An 18,926-nucleotide genomic window follows, 5' to 3' on the forward strand; every position below is an offset into this window, starting at 1 on the left:
GCAATACAACCAATGCCACCTGCTCAGCACGCCAACCATTGATGCCATTCCGGTGCCTGGATCAGTCGGGTGGCACCCTCCCGTGCAATGGTCTCGGTCATTGTGGTGGTCTTCTGCACTGTCCATAACAAGGCCCCCCAGAGAGGTGTGGACCTTGAGGACAATGAGGCTCTGGAAGGAGACAGCTCAACAGGGGTGGAGCAAGAGGTAAGAGAGGAGGAGAAGGGGGATAACACTGAACAGAGAGGTGCACCTGCTGTATGACAAGGTGGCCTCCCCCTGCCACCCTCCGGGAAGAGGACTCGCCCTCCTCTCCCTCATGGCCTGCAGCATTGGATCCAGGTCGGCATCAACAAAGTAAGGGTCTGCCCTACCCCTAGTGCGAGGCCCCCAGCTCCCCTGTAACATCTCACTTCCCTCCGGTGCTGTGGAAGGCACATCTGCCCTTCAGGACAACCAGCAGCCTCAGTGATGGCTGCCATGGGAGTCTACATGAGTCCCACACTTGATCTGACCCACTGCCATTCCCAGTCCCACTGGCTGTAAGTGGACAGGAAACCTGTCTCCATACTAGTTATGGCTTACCCATTTGAAAATCTCGATCGGAGTCAGTTTTCCACTGGAGGTGGGTTTCAGACCCAGAACCAGACCTGGTTCCTGTTTCCCGCCTCCATAATGAAAATCCAGCCCTTCTATGCTAAATCTGTTTTGGGATGCTAGTGGTGTAGGAGTCCACCGAAAGCATTCTGACCTCAGTGAATGACTCTTTAATAATAATCATTCCACTTAATAAGGCTAACTCTCTGTACCCTTTCCTAGCACAATACCAGTACTCAGTGTGTATGAAATACAAAAGTAAAAGAATTTACCTCTTTTAATTTCAGTGTTCATTATAAATATGAGTGGCATACAGAACTTATCCCTTTCAATATGTTGATCTTGTCACTCATAATGGTCTGTTATGGGATAGAGACGATATCCCACTACTAGCTCATGTAATCCATGCAGAATATTTATGCATTATTATTCTTAAAAATACGATGATAACGTATTGCACACATTTTCAAGCACAGTTAGCAGCCATTGTGAGTGACATTAAAAGTAGTCAAACCAGTCACAATTTAAAAGATATCTTTCTCCCATCACTTGCTGGATTTCAATCATTGAATGCTGTTTTGTGATAGCTTTTTAGCTGATTCAAAGAGTGTAGGAGGACAGTTGGGAATGTGACAGATGCTGTTTCTTGAGAGACATTCTTTGATGCACCAGGATCAGCACATTGGATTTTAAGTGTTCCCTCTTGTTGTGTTACGAGCACTTTCTACTCAGTGATGGTTCAAAGTATTGCCTGAGTAATGAGAAACATCTGTCAATCTTTAGTGCTGTAGTGCCAACATTACAAAGCCAGTACTTAGCTGACTTGAAAACTTTATATTTAATATTGTTTCCAGAAAATAGCACAGTGATTAAGTTTGAGGTTGATGGAGAGTAACTGCACTTTGTTTTGCAGTATTAACCTTTAGCCTTGTTTATCCTCCGTTATAGTGTGATTTATTTCAACACAGCCTGGGACTGGGACTGTAAGGACAATTTCACTGATCCTCTGCTCCCAATAGCAGCTGCATTTAAAGGAGCACTGGGTGAGAGATTAGGCTATAATGGTAGCAATGATTCTCTGAGTCATGATTCATTTTAATGCAGCTCTCTACAGTAGTGCTGGATCATTGACGTTCCCTATTGAATAATTTTAATGCACTGACATCAAGGAAATGAAAATCCCTTCACATACCAATGCAACTAATGAGTGACAAAAGCCACTTCCTTCTCCTTTGGGAAACTGTATGATGTACGTGGATATATTGGAGAAGAGAAGGTTGAGAGGAAATTTGATAGAGATATTCAAAATGATGAGGGGTCTGGACAGAATAGATAGGGAGAAACTGTTCCCGTTGGCGAAATGGTCGAGAACTGGAGGACAATTTAAGGTGATTATGGAGGCAAAGGTGACATGAGGAAAATCTTTTTTACTCGGCGAGTGGTTAGGATCTGGAATGTACTGTTTGAGAATGTGGTGGAGGAAGATTCAATCAAGCCCTTCAAAAAGGGAGTTGGATAATTAGCTGAAGAGAAAAAATTTGCAGGGCGATGAGGAAAAGATGGAGGAGTGCAACTAGGTGAGTGGCTCTTGCAGAGAGCTGGCATGGACACGACAGGCTGAATGGCCCCCCTTCTGTGCTGTAACCATTCTATGATTCCATGATTGTACTTCAAGCAAAAAGATTCCGTACTCCTGCCTTTAAATCAATTATGCTTTTTGCTGACATCTCCCAGGTCTTCTACTGTAGATTTATTCTATTGAATTCAGACTTTTTTTTTAGTTGTATGTATGCATTTAGCAAAGGTTTATAAAGTAGATTTCAATGCAATGTTTTTTCTATACTACAGGGAAAGTGCAGCGTAGTGGGACTAGCTGAGTTGCACTTGCAGAGCTAGTATGGGCATGATGGGCCACATGGCCTCCTTCTTTGCTGTAACCATTCTATGGTTTTTTTTCTAGGATTTAAACATTTTAATATATTGTGGATATATTATATATTTTCAACTCTATAATTTTAATACTATTAATTATCAGTTATGGTTGTGTGAAAGCTATTAGTTATTACGGCAGTTACTGTTTCTTTCATATCTTTCTTTTACAAAATGAATGATGTTTGCCTTTTCAAACAGATGCTGGATCGCATCTGTTTTGTGTGTATTCAATTCTTAGAATGCCAAGGCACTTTAGAAGTCATCCACATCTGAATGTCGAATGACAGTTTACGGCGTAAATATGTTGTTAATCAGATGAAAACAACACATACAGGAGTTCAGGACATGACCACCCAGAAAGCATTTTGTTCAACATTTCATGTAGATTTACAACGGAGAATAGGTTAAAATTGTGTTTTATTTACCTCTAGAGATTACATTAATTAATTTACACCTTTATTTCATTCATTTTTAATCTCAAGTGAAAATTTTGGGACATCTTCAGTCAAAGGTGTTAAAGGGGTTTTAATTAGGAATCTGAAATATTTCAGTTTTGTGAGATTAAAAGGAGCCTCTGAATCTGAAATAAAAATGAAAAGTGATGGAAAAACACAGCAAAAATGGCTAGATTAATATTATTAGTTTGACCCTTCACCTGAATTTCATGTATGAATGTTTCTGCATCTTACGTTGCAGTTATCTGTGATACAAAGCACCCAGTCAGTGGAATGCAAATGCCTTCAGTTGGGAGGGAGCTATGCCACTGGGTTTATTTCATAGAAAATGGGTCTAAAAGTGCAATCATATTTTAGGATAGAAGGTACACATAACAATTTTATTTGTATAATCATTAGGATGGACACATGATGCAAAACATTGGTTTCTATGATAAGAAATCCAGCAATTCTTAAATGGTAATCTCATTGAGGTGGAGGTTTTTGAATTCATCAAATGCTGCTGCCCTGGCTTTCAACTCTCACTTAGCCTCAGAACTAATATTCCCTCTTTTTGTCGGCCTGAGATTTCCCCTTCCCTGTCTCTAAAATCTTTAGTCCTCCATAAGCACACAAATCCATTGTTAATCTCTTGAGTATAATGAAAACACAGTTAAATCATTGAAAAAGTGGGGTTATGTCTTATGCATGAATACTAAAATGAAAACCATGTGCATCAAACTCAAGAATGATGGAACAAAAACAGAAAATGCTGGAAATACCAGCAGGTCTGGCAGCATTTGTGGAGCAAGAAACAGAGTTAATGTTTCAGGTCACTCTGATGAAAGGTCACAGTGTACATATAAAAACTGCCTACTTCAGTGTTTAGAATATAAGCAAGCCAGGAGTCATCTCCCTTTATCAGAATGCCATTAGTAGTCCCATCCAATGCATTAGTTATACAGCATTCATTGGAGTCATTCACAATAAACTATGAAAGGAGGGGAAGAGAAAATGGGGAACGACAGACCTGTTAGCCTGACGCCAGTAGTAGGGAAAATGCTAGAACTATTATAAAGGATTGTGAGAACTGGACATTTAGAAAATAATGATAGGATTGGGCAGAGTCAACATGGATTTATGAAAGGGAAATCATGTTTGGCAAACTTGTTGGAGTTTTTGAGGATGTAACTAACAGAATAAATAAGATGGGACCAGTGGATGCGGTGTATTTGGATTTTCAGAAGGCTTTCGATAAGGCCCCACACAGGAAGTTAGTAAGCATAATAGAGCACATGGGATTGGGGGTAATATATTGGCATAGATTGAGAATTGGTAGAAATTGAGAAAACAGAGAGTAGGAATAAACAGGTCATTTTCAGGTTGGCAGGCTGTGAAGTTATCCACTTTGGTAGGAAAAACAGAAATGGTAAGAGATTGGGAAGTGTTGACGTCCAAAGGGACCTGGGTGTCATAAGTCACTGAAAGCTAACATGCAGGTGCAGCAAGCAATTAGGAAAGCAAATGGTATGTTGGCCTTTATTGCAAAAGGATTTGAGTACAGGAGTTGTCAAGAAAACCTTATATGCCAAATAAGAAACATTAATTTCATCTGTTGGAAACTTACACAAGACTTTTAATGGAGAAATTCTTACAGTTAACTTTTAAAAAAACTGGCAGCCAAGATGGCCACCGCAATTTGCATCTGAAATACCTTTTCATAGTCAAAAGATCTACCCAGAGCCAGAGGGTTGAGCAGCATGGACCCAGGACAATGGCTTCCTCTAAGTGATTGAATTACCTACAATGGCTTCATTATCACAACAGTCAAGGCAATCCTAACATATTGACTATGAAAGAGCAAACCCCTCCAAGTGTAAATTGGCATCCTGGGGCATGTGGAGCCAATTTCCAACTTTGAATTTTATTAGAAGGTGCCAGAAAACCTGAAGCAGCCATGTGACCATCTGGACATCTTTGGGGGAAGCTAGTTTTGTTCCCTTTGGACAAAGAGATAAGCAGTAACTGAGTGTGTGGACTCAAATCCTTTTGCAATAAAGGCCAACACAGAGAAGGCTGTGGGCTTCCCTCTCTCTCTCTCTCTCTCTCTCTCTCCCTCTCCAGAAAACATCAAATTTGAAAAGCATCTGCGATTGTGGACCCTCCAAGCCTACAGACTGCTACAGCCAGAGAACAGGGGAAGAGAGCAAACTACAGTTTTGCCTTCAAGAAAACCCTGAGCAAAGCAGGCAAACCACAAAGTGCACTTTGACCAGCGAGGACTTCAAGAATACAGCTTCAGCTGAAGGACTACCGGATCACCCACTTCACAGACTGTGTACTTAAGTTCCATTTATTCTGGACTCTAATCCAACCACAAAATCTATTTGTCCCTTTGTAATCTATTTGTGTATGTGTGATTCTCATGTGAATGTGCAGTGTATTTTTTAGTATTTTTAAATCAGGGTTAGAGTGTTATAGAACATAGAACATAGAACCGAGAACAGTACAGCACAGTACAGGCCCTTCGGCCCATGATGTTGTGCCGAACCTTTAACCTACTCTAAGATCAAACTAACTACCTACCCTTCATTCTACTATCATCCATGTACCTATCCAAGAGTCGCTTAAATGTCCCTAATGTATCTACTTCTACTACCACCGCTGGCAGCGCATTCCACGCACCCACCACTCTCTGTGTAAAGAACCTACCTCTGACGTCTCCCCGAAACCTTCCTCCAATCACCTTAAAATTATGCCCCCTGGTGATAGCCCTTTCCACCCTGGGAAAAAGTCTCTGGCTATCCACTCTAACTATGCCTCTCATCATCTTGTACCCCTCTATCAAGTCACCTCTCATCCTTCTTCGCTCCAATGAGAAAAGCCCTAGCTCCCTCAATCTTTCTTCGTAGGACATGCCCTCCAGTCCAGGCAGCATCTTGGTAAATCTCCTCTGCACCCTCTCAAAAGCTTTCACATCCTTCCTATAATGAGGCGACCAGAACTGAACACAATATTCCAAGTGTGGTCGAACCAGGGCCTTATAGAGCTGCAGCATAACCTCGCGGCTCTTAAACTCAATCCCCCTGTTAATGAAAGCCAACACACCATACGCCTTCTTAACAACCCTATCAACTTGGGTGGCAACTTTGAGCGATCTATGGACATGGACCCCCAAGATCCCTCTCTTCCTCCACACTACCAAGAATCCTGTCTTTAAGCCTGTATTCAGCATTCAAATTCGACCTTCCAAAATGAATCACTTCACACTTTTCCAGGTTGAACTCCATCTGCCACTTCTCAGCCCAGCTCTGCATCCTGTCAATGTCCCGTTGCAACCTACAACAGCCTTCCACACTATCCACAACTCCAGCAACCTTCGTGTCATCGGCAAACTTGCTAACCCAGCCTTCCACTTCCTCATCCAAGTCATTTATAAAAATCACAAAGAGCAGAGGTCCCAGAACAGATCCCTGCGGAACACCACTGGTCACTGAGCTCCATGCTGAATACTTTCCATCTACTACCACCCTCTGTCTTCTATGGGCCAGCCAATTTTGTATCCAGACAGCCAGCTTCCCCTGTATCCCATGCCTCCTTACTTTCTGAATGAGCCGACCATGGGGAACCTTATCAAACACCTTGCTAAAATCCATATACACCACATCCACTGCTCTTCCTTCATCAATGTGTTTTGTCACATCTTCAAAGAATTCAATAAGGCTTGTGAGGCATGACCTGCCCCTCACAAAGCCATGCTGACTGTCTCTAATCAAACCATGCTTTTCCAAATAATCATAAATCCTGTCTCTCAGAATCGTCTCCAGTAATTTGCCCACTACCGACGTAAGACTGACTGGTCTATAATTCCCAGGGTTATCCCTATTCCCTTACTTGAACAAGGGAACAACATTTGCCACCCTCCAATCATCCGGCACTACTCCAGTGGACAGTGAGGACGTAAAGATCATCGCCAAAGGCACAGCAATCTCTTCCCTCGCTTCCCGTCATATCCTTGGGTATATCCCGTCTGGCCCCGGGGACTTATCTGTCCTCATATCATTCAAAATTTCCAGCACATCCTCCCTCTTAATCTCACCCTTTCCGAGCATATCAGCCTGTTCCATGCTGTCCTCACAAACAACCAGGTCCCTCTCACTAGTGAATACTGAAGCAAAGCATTCATTTAGGACCTCCCCTACCTCCTCCGACTCCAGGCACAAGTTCCCTCCACTATCCCTGATCGGCCCTACCCTCACTCTGGCCATCCTCTTGCTCCTCACATAAGTGTAGAACGCCTTGGGATTTTCCTTAATCCTACCCGCCAAGACTTTTTCATGTCCCCTTCTAGCTCTCCTAAGTCCATTCTTCAGTTCCTTCCTGGCTACCTTGTAACCCTCTAGAGCCCTGTCTGATCCTTGCTTCCTCAACCTTAAGTAAGCTTCCTTCTTCCTCTTGACTAGCTGTTCCACATCTCTTGTCATCCAAGGTTCCTTCACCCTACCATCCCTTCCCTGCCTCATCGGGACAAAGCTATCCAGCAGTCGCAGCAAGTGCTCCCTAAACAACCTCCACATTTCTGTCGTGCATTTCCCTGAGAACATCTGTTCCCAGTTTATGCTCCCCAGTTCCTGCCTAATAGCATTGTAATTCCCCCTCCCCCAATCAAATATTTTCCCATCCCGTCTGCTCCTGTCCCTCTCCATGACTATAGTAAAGGTCAGGGAGTTGTGATCGCTATCACCGAAATGCTCTCCCACCGAGAGATCTGCCTCCTGGCCTGGTTCGTTGCCAAGCACCAAATCCAACATAGTCTCCCCTCTAGTCGGCCTATCTACATATTGAGTCAGGAAACCTTCCTGGACACACCTGACAAAAACTGCTCCATCCAAACTATTTGCACTAAGGAGGTTCCAATCAATATTAGGGAAGTTGAAGTCACCCATGACAACAACCCTGTTACTTCTGCACCTTTCCAAAATCTGCCTCCCAATCTGTTCCTCCGTGTCTCTGTTGCTATTGGGGGGTCTATAGAAAACTCCCAACAAAGTGACTGCTCCTTTCCTGTTTCTGACTTCCACCCATAATGACTCAGTAGACAAACCCTCCTCGACGCCCTCCCTTTCTGCAGCTGTGATACTATCCCTGATTAGCAATGCCACTCCCCCACCTCTTTTACCTCCCTCCCTATTCCTTTTGAAACATCTAAACCCCAGAACATCCAACATCCATTCCTGCCCCTGTGATATCCACGTCTCCGTAATGGCCACAACATCGTAGCTCCAAGTACTGATCCATGCTCTAAGTTCATCACCCTTATTTCTGACACTTCTTGCATTAAAATAGACACACTTCAACCCATCATACTGGCTGCAACTTTGTCGTTTCAATTTTCTAACCTTCCTCACAGACTCTGTGCACTCGGTATCTGCCTGTTCAACAGCTACCCCATCCACTGATCCGTAGCTCCGGTTCCCATCCCCCTTTCTTGTTTAAACCTGTTCGATAGGTTTGATAGGTTCGATAGGTTCTTTCATAATCACAGTAAAGGTAAAAGGTAAAACACACAGCGGTGGTAAGCACAACCACTGTTTAAAAGGAACAAATTCTGCTGTGGTCAAACAAGAGGAAGGGCAAGAAGGGAGCCTGAGACCCCCTCCTCATTTGGCTGTAACTGAGTAAAGAAGTCTTCTGCAATTGTATAGAGCCTTGGTGAGACCGCACCTGGAGTATTGTGTACAGTTTTGGTCTCTTTACCTAAGGAAGGATATACTTGTCATAGAGGAAGTGCAATTAACGTTCACCAGACTGATCCCTGGGATGGTAGGATTGTCCTATGAGGAGAGATTGACGAGACTAGGACTGTATTCTTTAGCGTTAAGAAGAATGAGTGGTGATCTCATTGAAGCATACAAAATTCTTACACAGCTTGACAGGGTTGATGCAGAAAGGATGTTTCCCCTGGCAGGGGACACAGTCCCTAAGTAAGAGGTAGGCCATTTAGAACTGAGATGAGGAGGAATTTCTTCACTCAGAGGGTGGTGAATCTTTGGAATTCTCCACTTCAGAGGGCTGTGAAGGCTCAGTCATTGAGTATGTTCAAGACAGATTGATAGATTTCGAGATATTAATGATATCCAGGGATATGGGGATAATGCGAGAAAGTGGCGTTGAAGATCAGCCATGGTCTAGTTGAATGGCGGAGCAGGCTTGAGGGGCCGAATAGCCTACCGCTGCTCCTATTTCCTATGTTTCCATGGATCCAATGCATCCCATAGAAATCATAGAAAGTTTATAACACAGAAAGAGATCATGCAGCCCATTGTGTCTGTGCTGGTTGCCAAAGAGCAACCCAGCCTAATCCCACCATCTTGCACTAGGTCTGTAGCCCTGCAGCTCATGGCTCTTCAAGTAAATCTCCAAGGGCCTTTTATCCGCTATCCGCTCGATGGTTTCTTCCAGAATTATATTTCATATATAACCTCCAACATTGAAGTTATATTCTTTGGTGATCTTCCAACTATTGTGCTAAATGTCTCTTGTGTGAGGAACTGGTGGACCAGGAGCCCTGCTGCACTAAGAGACATTAAGTTAGGTGCCTAAGCTGAACCTTTAAGGAATCTTGCTGCTCATATGGCAACAAGGGACAGAATTTTCCTGGCGCATTGGAGGCAGGCTGGGAGGTAGGAGGGATTGGAATATTGGATTAGAAGGCGTCAGGACGGAAGCCCGATGCCTTCACATCGGAAGCAGATATTGTGAAGGGAGGCCAGGGTGGCAGGGGGACCTGGCACTTGGAAGAGGTGGCCAGGTAATTAAGTCTATTTCAAGGCAATTACCTTCAATTTTATAGGGGTTTTTGGATTTTACCACAACTGCACATAGACCTTGGGGCCTTGGAGCCCTGCCAGGTATAGGAGGTGGTGAGCTAGTGGGAGGTCAGTTCTGGCTCCAAATGGCAGCCATCATGAGTCATAATGTGCCTTGGCAGGGAGGATGGAACCAGACAGGCATTGGCAATGTCAGTGGGGAGAAGGGGTAAAGGTGCCAGAGCTGCAGAGTGGCATATCGAAGCTGATAGTTGTGCGGGTAAAATGGGGGTGGAACAAGACCTTGGATGCCATGGGCCTTGTTCACTCAGGTTATGGTCCCTCCAGTCAGGAGGAGCAGCAGAGAGGGAGAGAGCTGCAGCTAGAGGCAGCGGAGCAGCAGCGCCAGCCTTGGGCGGGGGGGCGATGGAGGAGACGGACTCAGAGGGACTTGCAACCAGCCTCCCGTGTGGAGAAGAGGTTACCCACCAGACAGGGTCTATAGACTGAGGCTCAGTTACCTACAGCTGTCGGAGCAGCAGAGTCATCACAGATTATGCCTCTCCAATATCATTATTGATGCCTCAATAAATGCCTTGGGCTGTTTTTCGACATTAAATGCTATATAAGTGATTGTTCTTGATGTTGCTATGTAGAATTATCTTCACAGCATACTTCATATCTGCCATCTTATGCATTTGCACATGTCAGCTGTCTGCTGGCAATTTGTTGCACCAGCCTTTTCTGCTGAAAGTGCCCTTCAGTGCGTTCAAGAACAATCCTTCTTTGCCTGATTCATCCAGCGAGAGATGCCTCAGTGAAATTGACAATGTTTTGGTAGAAACTGCCATTGTGCTAGAATTTGGCAAATCAAACTCACTTTCCTTGTCTTGCAGGTAGGAATATAGCCATTTAAATGTATGCTGGATCCCTTTAAATTTCTGTCAGCTGTGCTCCTTATGTAGCTTCTACCTAAGCTCTCAAAAAGTGGATGTGTTATTTAAATTTTGAAATCTGAATAAATGACCATGTGAGTGTAGGCAGTAGAAATATTTGCATTGCACTACTCCTGTTGATTTTTTTGTGCATTCAGCAACTGATATACTTTCGTACACACATACCTTAGTATAGGCCAAATTTTCTTGACCTGATTCCTCTAAATGCTTTATCTCTATGGCTTTGTGGCAGCACTATAGTCCTCTTCCATTCTCATAATGATCAATTACAATGAACATTCAGGAAATTGGGAATATAGTATCCTGAAATAATCAGCACAGTGCATCACCATAGGAGCAGGGGAAAACAGTCCTGCATGGAACCAGAAACAGAGAGGAGCTTCAAGGTGTTTCCAATGGGGGAGCAGATGGAAGGAATGGATTCACTACTAAATAAGCAAATGGGAGGGGAATTTCCCTATTGAAGTAGTAGATGGGAAAGTATGGACATTGACCAAAGGGCCTGTCTAAAACTAGTTTACATTGTAATCCAGTGGCAGGATGAGATCTGTGTTTTCATGGTAATCTAGAGATGGGATCACTTGTGTTTATAGTGGTTGAATGATGGAATAACTCAGTGTTCTGTGTAGGCTTTTTTCCCTGCTTAAAAACTTCCCTTGGTCTTGAGAGTTTTAACAGTAAAAATTTTGAAGGCACGCAATCTGAATTTAAAATTCAGTTTAAGGGCTTCATCCTGTTTTTACTGCATAACCTATGCCCTTTCCCATGATTTATAGCAACAAGATTTCTTTGACTGACCTGCTTAAAACTTCAATGAAAACATTGGCTGAATAAACATTGGCATTTAATGGCATCCAATAAACAACCTGAATGACAACGCTCACTGCTGTCTGCTTTCCGAGCTCTGGTATGATGCTACACATGAGAAGAGATGCAGTTGACTGATTTTTCAGGCGAACCAGGTCTCTGTGGGCTTAGAAAACGAGTGGGGGTGCATGAGGAGGAAATCTGAAATTCTTGGGATTCTGCTGGCGCAAATGCAATGGAGCGAAATTCCCATCTGCCCATGCAAAATCACATAGACCCCATCGCAAATTACAGGAATGTGGTCCTTTGAATAGTCAGGGGTAGGCGACAAGTGCTACCCTCAATCAGCCTTCCAAAGAAGGAAAGCTGCACAACCATTCTGCCATGGAGTGCTGTTGGCAAAATGATCTTCAACGCCAATAGGAGCCCAAATTCCTGTAAAATAATTCTCTGGCATCAATTACCTTTGCTTATCAAAGGATCAGGGGCTTTCAGAAGGGCTGAGCAGAACTCACTGAGCTCATCAATGGCAAAAGTTCCATTGAAGCTTTATACTGGCAGAATGGCTGAAATTCTTAGGGTAACCAGAAGTTCCCTCAGGCATATACTGTTGATGTAGGAAGAGCATGTAAAAGGCATGTCCACATGCCACCCCGCACAACCAGAAAATTACAATACCTAAAAAGTATCCTGGTGGAACTGTGCGACCCAATTTTCTGCTCTTGCTCGAGAATCCTTGGCCCTGGATGGAAATTGGGGGCCTCAATGTTTTAGAATACATTATTTAGAATAAATGTTTGTAGACCCTCCTTCCATCACAGAATCTCACTTATGGATTTACAGAGTGGAGAATTGGACACAAAGGTCAGCAAATCTGATTTGCAGTGTTCACAATTGTATAGCCATTAAAATGAAAGAAAAACAACTCTGACAAAAACACTAGGCAAAAAAATGATTGATACTGAGTTGTACATTAATAAATGAGCTAATGAATGGTGAAATAGTAACTTTTCATTCTTGTACTACTGTTTTCTGTCAGTAAATGGCATTAAAGAAGCATATCCAAAAATTAAAATAGTTTGAAAATTTTGACTAGATCTGTTTTTAAAATGAGGTTGTTTAATCCATTTTTTATGGTTTAGTTTGCTATAATTGCTTGTTTTCCATTCTGTTATTGCACAATACATGTGTGTGTGTTATACAATCATATGATACAATTCTTACAATGCTATTTCAGACATTTTTTTTTGTAATTCTCTTGTTCGATTAACCCATGCATTTGCAACAGTAAACTTAGCTTCCCTCAGTTCAACATACTGTTCTCTGTAGGTATTCATTCAAAAATGTGCAGTTCAGATCATCAGTCTATGTGGGTGATCAATAGAATGATGTATTGATTGGATTATAGTTTTTTAACCAGCCTCCAACTTTTCAAAGGAATGGTACAAGAATGGCAGCAGGATCAAGGGTGGAACTTAAGTGCCCCTGATAAATCTACAGAAAGGTATAGAGTGGACAAGTAGATTGATCAGAAGTAAATTTTAAAAAGGTTGAAATGATTCTCTGCAATGAAGAATTAATAATATGTAGCGCAGAGCTCGGATATTGATTTATGTCTGCAATTCTCCTGCCAATGCATTTCCAATCTGAGTCAACTCACCAGCCAGTTTGCTATGGGAGAAGAGAGGAAATATCAGAGGGAGAGTCCTCATAAGCATCTCGGCAGCATGTCGCTGAAGCTGGTTATACACCAGGACTATCAGAGCCCAGGGTGTAATTTGCCTATTTTGAACTAGGGTTTAGGGGTGCAGGAGAGTGTAAAAAAAGAAAAAAAATGTGGTTTTGTAATGTTTAGCAATAAAATATTCTTCATATCTACTTTTTTGAAGATTGTTTAATACACGCTGGGAAAAAGTAATGTGACACATTTCTAACAATTCTGTAACGATGGTTAGCAATTTTTTGAGCTCAGAACTAAAAGGAATCTCAGTAGTTTCGATTCACTCTATAACATGCCTATTGTAGTTACCTAATCACTTTGTCATCTGTGAATGATATTTATTAGTTTAACTGCTCCGACTATGCCGGGAAACAGGAGCTCAATTGAAGCTGAATCCTTTATTTGTAAAACTGGAAGATATTTACGTGAATACAGCTGACCTTGAATATTTCCGAATCTTTCTTCTCCCTCCCGAGCTGCTTCTTTTTCTCTGAAGGAAGGCATTTGTCATTTTACAACGACATTGAGTGTTGTTTATTTGGGGTAAATTGGGAATACTGTAATGCAGCTATTGTTTGCTAGGCATGTTGTTGGCACAGTTACACAAACATGTGGTACACAATTTTATCATATAACCAGTAGGTATTTATAATTTAGTTTAACTCTTGGACTGCTGGCAGACTCGGAAAAGTTCCAGGCTTCCTGGGCTGGCCATTTAAAAAAAAAAAGTTTAGGCCCATACAATAGGCTGGATTTTATGCTCTCCCCCGTGGTAAGTTTGAAGGCAGGAAGAGCATTTAATCAGGCAGGATGGTAACGGGTGGGGTGGGGACCCCACCACCTTCCCGCCTCCACCCCAATTAAGTCTGTGGTGGGAAGACCTGTGGACGGCCTTCCCGCCCCGCCACCAATTGAGGCCCTTAAGTGGGCAATTAATGTCTAATTAAGCACCTCTTCCTGCTGCTGGCAGGTGGCCATGTTGCCACGTCGGGAGCAAAACAAGCAAAACCCTACGGGTTGCTTGCCGGCTCCACTTAGTGCCTGATCGAGGGACCCGGCATCAGGATGGGGGGGAGGCCTGCTGAGAGCCACCCTCTGCCCTTGCTGCTGGCCCTCCTAAAACCCCCTCCTCCGCAAAACCCCTCCTGCCATCACTCCAACAACGATCCTGAGCCTTGGGTGGGTGTATTACTGGCAGCAGCCACCGGCTCCGTTGTGGCGCTGCTCAGATAAAGAGCTGCCGGCCTCTGATTGCTCAGCAGCTCTCAGCAGGCAGGACTTCCGTCCCCGAGGTTCTTAATCCTGCTGCTGCCTAGTTAAGTGCCTGATTGGCACCTAATGTGGTGGATCTTCCTGAAAATAGGCGATGCAGGGCTCTCATGGCTTTTCAGCTGGTGGATGAGACCCCCCCCCCCCGTCACCTTCATTAAATACCGCCCAATGTATTGTTGAAACAAAACTGAATAATATAGTAACAACACTTTTCAAATGTCTTGAGCAGTTTAATTACTTTAATAATAAAGTAACAGTTTGATTACAACTAAAAGAAATAAAATAGAAAAATCTACTTGCCCTGTCTTTCCTTTTCCTGCTGTCTTTCTCCTATTTTGGCATTCCCTTTTATTTTATTTCAATTTAATACAACCTATTCCATTCAAAACCTTTTTTCAGAAAAAAAGTTCAGTGACTTGAGCTGGATTTCACTGACTTGCAAATGTTTCTGGTATAAACCAGTGTGGAATATTGGTGCTATTAGGCACTTTTTCTTACCGAAACAATAGTTAAAGCATTTTCAGCCACAATGATGTTAACAAGGTCAGACGTTGACTTTTGAAGTGAGTGGAAATTTTTTTAAGTGCAACCTAATTTTTTAAAAAGTCAACTTTTTGTCATTTATTTCTATGTTTTATGAAGGGGAAGCATTAGTTATTCATTATTAAGTTTAATAGGATTCTCAATGACTCCACAAATAAAGCAAATAAGAGGACTAAAGCCATGATCTTTCTAACATCTGGCATACTTTGGGCTTCTCAAAAAATGACAAACCTAGTCTCAATCATTAACAAGGCAGAAGGAAGTAACTAAAGTAGAGTTTAACCAAAAGGCCTACATGAAACAAATATTCACAATCACTTCCAGCTTGACATTTGCTTAGTACATGGCAAGTCCATATTATTACCAAGATTCCTTAGATCATCATGGTGCCATGTTAACAAAGTAGCATGTGTAACAGGATCTGCCACTTTCCCCAAGCTCATACATTTAATCACCAATGAAACTCTCTATTGGAGTAATTTCATATATAGTAAGAAGAATGAACAACATCATACCCCACTTGTCCTTGACCCCTATACACTTAACCGTAGGTAAAACTGCTGTATCATAGAATGGCCTCAAATATACTGGTGAGCATTGAAATAAGGAAAATGAAACAGATGAAATATTAATGTTACAAGTAATAATGTTTTTAGCATTTCTTCCCAGATCCTAGGGCATCAAAGACTCTACAACATTACCCTGAGAAAATCGATATAATAATTATCTTTATATGAAAATGTTAGGTTGTTGACACAAGTGATCAAGCCTCCTTTAAAAAGAAATTATAAATGTTGGTTGTTTCTCCTAGATAAAAGAGTTGGGGCATCTTTTGTTGGTCTATGGAGAGAGGATCTTAGAAACCACTAACAATGTAGACTACGCTGAATTCTCATTTCCAAACCAGCCTTGTTGGAAATCTTCAAGCTGCTACAATTAAGTTTATTCTGCAAAAATGCGAGTGAGAGAAAGAAAGTGCATGAGATCTTTATTTTCAGGGAATATTTTAAAAACACAGATTTCTTTACTGCACATTGAATAAGGAGCCTTTTGTGGGTGTTTGAGTATTATGATAATGTGCACAAATCTGTTTTGTTTTATTGTGGGAGCCAGTTTGTCACAAGTGCTTCGGTCTGCCAAGGAAAATAAGGGTAGTGTGTCTTTGAAAGAAGCAAATGAAGCATATAGGTATGCTGTTACACATAGAATTAAGCATTTGTTTGAGGTATGAATGAACTGAGTGTTTCCAATGTATGACCTGTAACATTTTTGCCATAAACTGGCTGAGCAGATTTGAAACTTCAGGGGTGTTATTAATACCCAATGTGTTGCTTTGATTTGGAAAAGGGATCATGGTTTTATTGATGAGTTTAAATAAAATATATAATCAGTTTTTACAGCATGCTGGTTGTAACGTTAAACTGAAAGAGGAATTTGGTAATGCTATGTACTTTCCTGACTTAGCAGCGAGCCATAATATTAATCCATGGTTCGCAGTCATAAAGATAAACCATTTTAAAAGCTCTCTTTTAATTTCCCCTCGTTCAGTTTAATATGTTGTGCTGACTTTCCTACCCTGACTGCAGTCAGCAGTATTTGTGATAGTACAGTTTATAAAAAGGTCCATGTCAGGGAGCCAAGTTCGGATTGGAGCATTGAGAATTTTCAGTGTCATTTCCTGTTTCTGCCCTTGTATGCTCTCTCATTTCTCATGCATATTTCCATTTGTCTGGGGCTGTGTGTGTACAGCAAGCATTTCTTGCTCCCTCTATATCACATTCCACCTTCTACTGCCCTGCAGGATGCAGAACTACTAGGGAATAGGAGGGAAAGGTAAAAAAAAACTATAGGATCTGGTTGGTCCAAACTGGCTGCTGAATTAGTTATAGATCTTCCTTTGTACAATGAAAGACTGCTGGTTCATGTTCTAGTCCTGTCAGCGCCCACAGATGTCTGAAGGTGGAGGAAATGGGACCACCTTCTTCCTCTGACTGAATTGCTTTCCACTAAATGCTTAAACTCGAGGCTCGTCTGTATGCTGCTGAAGTCATTCTGAAGGTGGGCTGTTCCTCGTGGCTGCAAAAGGCGCCTGCTTTTTAAACACAGATGCTCTTGTGCTTAAATAGGAAAGCAGATGTTATTCGCTTCCTGCATGCTTGCAACAAGCCATCGCTTTGTGTGCTGTCCTGTTCCTACTATCAATAAGCAGTAATGGGAGAAAACTGGATTTACCACTGAGTTTTACTCTGGAATCCAGACTGCCTGATCAAGAAGACAATTTTTGTGTAACTCTAACTGCTCATCTAAGAAACTGTGAGGACCACTAGTCAGTCAACTTGACGTGTCTGACTTCTTCATCTCACCAGTAAAGAGGTACCTTTGATTTAATTCCACTGATCCCTTGGCAGCTGCTGGTAAGGACCAGGGGTGGTTTGAAGAATTATGTTCATGCAACTACTATGTCTAACACTTAGTTGTGTTTGCCTTATGCTTTCTCTGTCTGACTTCATCTCAGATCCTTTAATTTCTTCAAGGCAGAATGTAGAGTTGTGGTGTCCGGAGGATGGCATAGTGGTTTACTAAAATTTTTTCTCTGTGTTGCTGGGAGCTATTATTAGTTTTATGTTCTTCTGTGAAAAGGAGTTGTTTTCTGAAGTACATCAAGGTTATGTGCTAGCTGATGACTGCACTTTGCTGCTTGGTTCACATTTTTCCTGTAGTTGGCAGTTAAGCCGATTCAAGCGGCATCAAGTCCATTTAGCCTTTGTGGCTATTGACAGCATCTCATTCTGGAATATTCACCAGTGGTTTTGTTCCTGTTTTTGAGCTGTAGTAGCTGAAAAATGCAATGGTAAATAATTAATTCTGCTTAGATTTGTTTTTGCAGTGAGCTTGCTTTTTTTAAAAACAGTTCTGCTTATTCTGCAACCAAATAGAATCTCTGTCCTTAATGCAGTGCACCGTCAGACAATTATAGATATAAGATTAAGTCATAAGCTGATTGCGGTGAGGAAAATGGTTCATAAAGATGGTGAATAATATATTAAAAACAAAATATACAAAATTATGAAAATACATCTACCATAAATTGACACAAATCCAATTAAAATCTGCAAAAAGGAATAAAATCACCAGTCCATATAATTACAGTGGGCCTGGGATTACCAGTGTTCTATAAAAATGCGCTGTGATTGGTAGCTATCTTAAAATAATAGCAAGACCATACTTATTTCTACCTGTAAGCAACTGTATCTGTTAAAGTGCAAATTCTGGTCACAAGAAAATGACAGGAGTGGAAACAAGATAGCATAGTTTATTGGAGCACCAACAATCAGAGCCATGGAGTAGTGGGATGTGGCACTTGCTACTGCCACACATCAATGAATTTCCAGCTCTGCTGCCAAGAGAAGCCATTAGATTAGAGATACAGCACTGAAACAGGCCCTTCGGCCCACCGAGTCTGTGCCGAACATCAACCACCCATTTATACTAATCCTACACTAATCCCATATTCCTACCAAACATCCCCACCTGTCCCTATATTTCCCTACCACCTACCTATACTAGTGACAATTTATAATGGCCAATTTACCTATCAACCTGCAAGTCTTTTGGCTTGTGGGAGGAAACCGGAGCACCCGGAGAAAACCCACGCAGACACAGGGAGAACTTGCAAACTCCACACAGGCAGTACCCGGAATCGAACCCGGGTCCCTGGAGCTGTGAGGCTGCGGTGCTAACCACTGCGCCACTGTGCCGCCCTTTCAGAGGTCAGGTATATCTCGGTGGGGGGGGGGGGGGGGGGTTGTGGAGGGGAAGGTAGGGGGGGAGGGGATATTTGCAAGGGTTGCTGTGC

At 42.3% G+C, this 18,926-nt stretch overlaps 1 protein-coding gene across 3 annotated transcripts in view; it reads left to right on the top strand.

Moving 5' to 3' along the window:
* The window catches only part of LOC137358646 (protein eva-1 homolog C), a 421,707-nt gene that overhangs the window by 349,230 nt on the left and 53,551 nt on the right, over window positions 1-18,926 (top strand). The window lies entirely within an intron of this gene.

Source organism: Heterodontus francisci, chromosome 3 (genome assembly GCF_036365525.1).
Source record: "Heterodontus francisci isolate sHetFra1 chromosome 3, sHetFra1.hap1, whole genome shotgun sequence".
In the NCBI taxonomy this organism is placed as follows: domain Eukaryota; kingdom Metazoa; phylum Chordata; class Chondrichthyes; order Heterodontiformes; family Heterodontidae; genus Heterodontus; species Heterodontus francisci.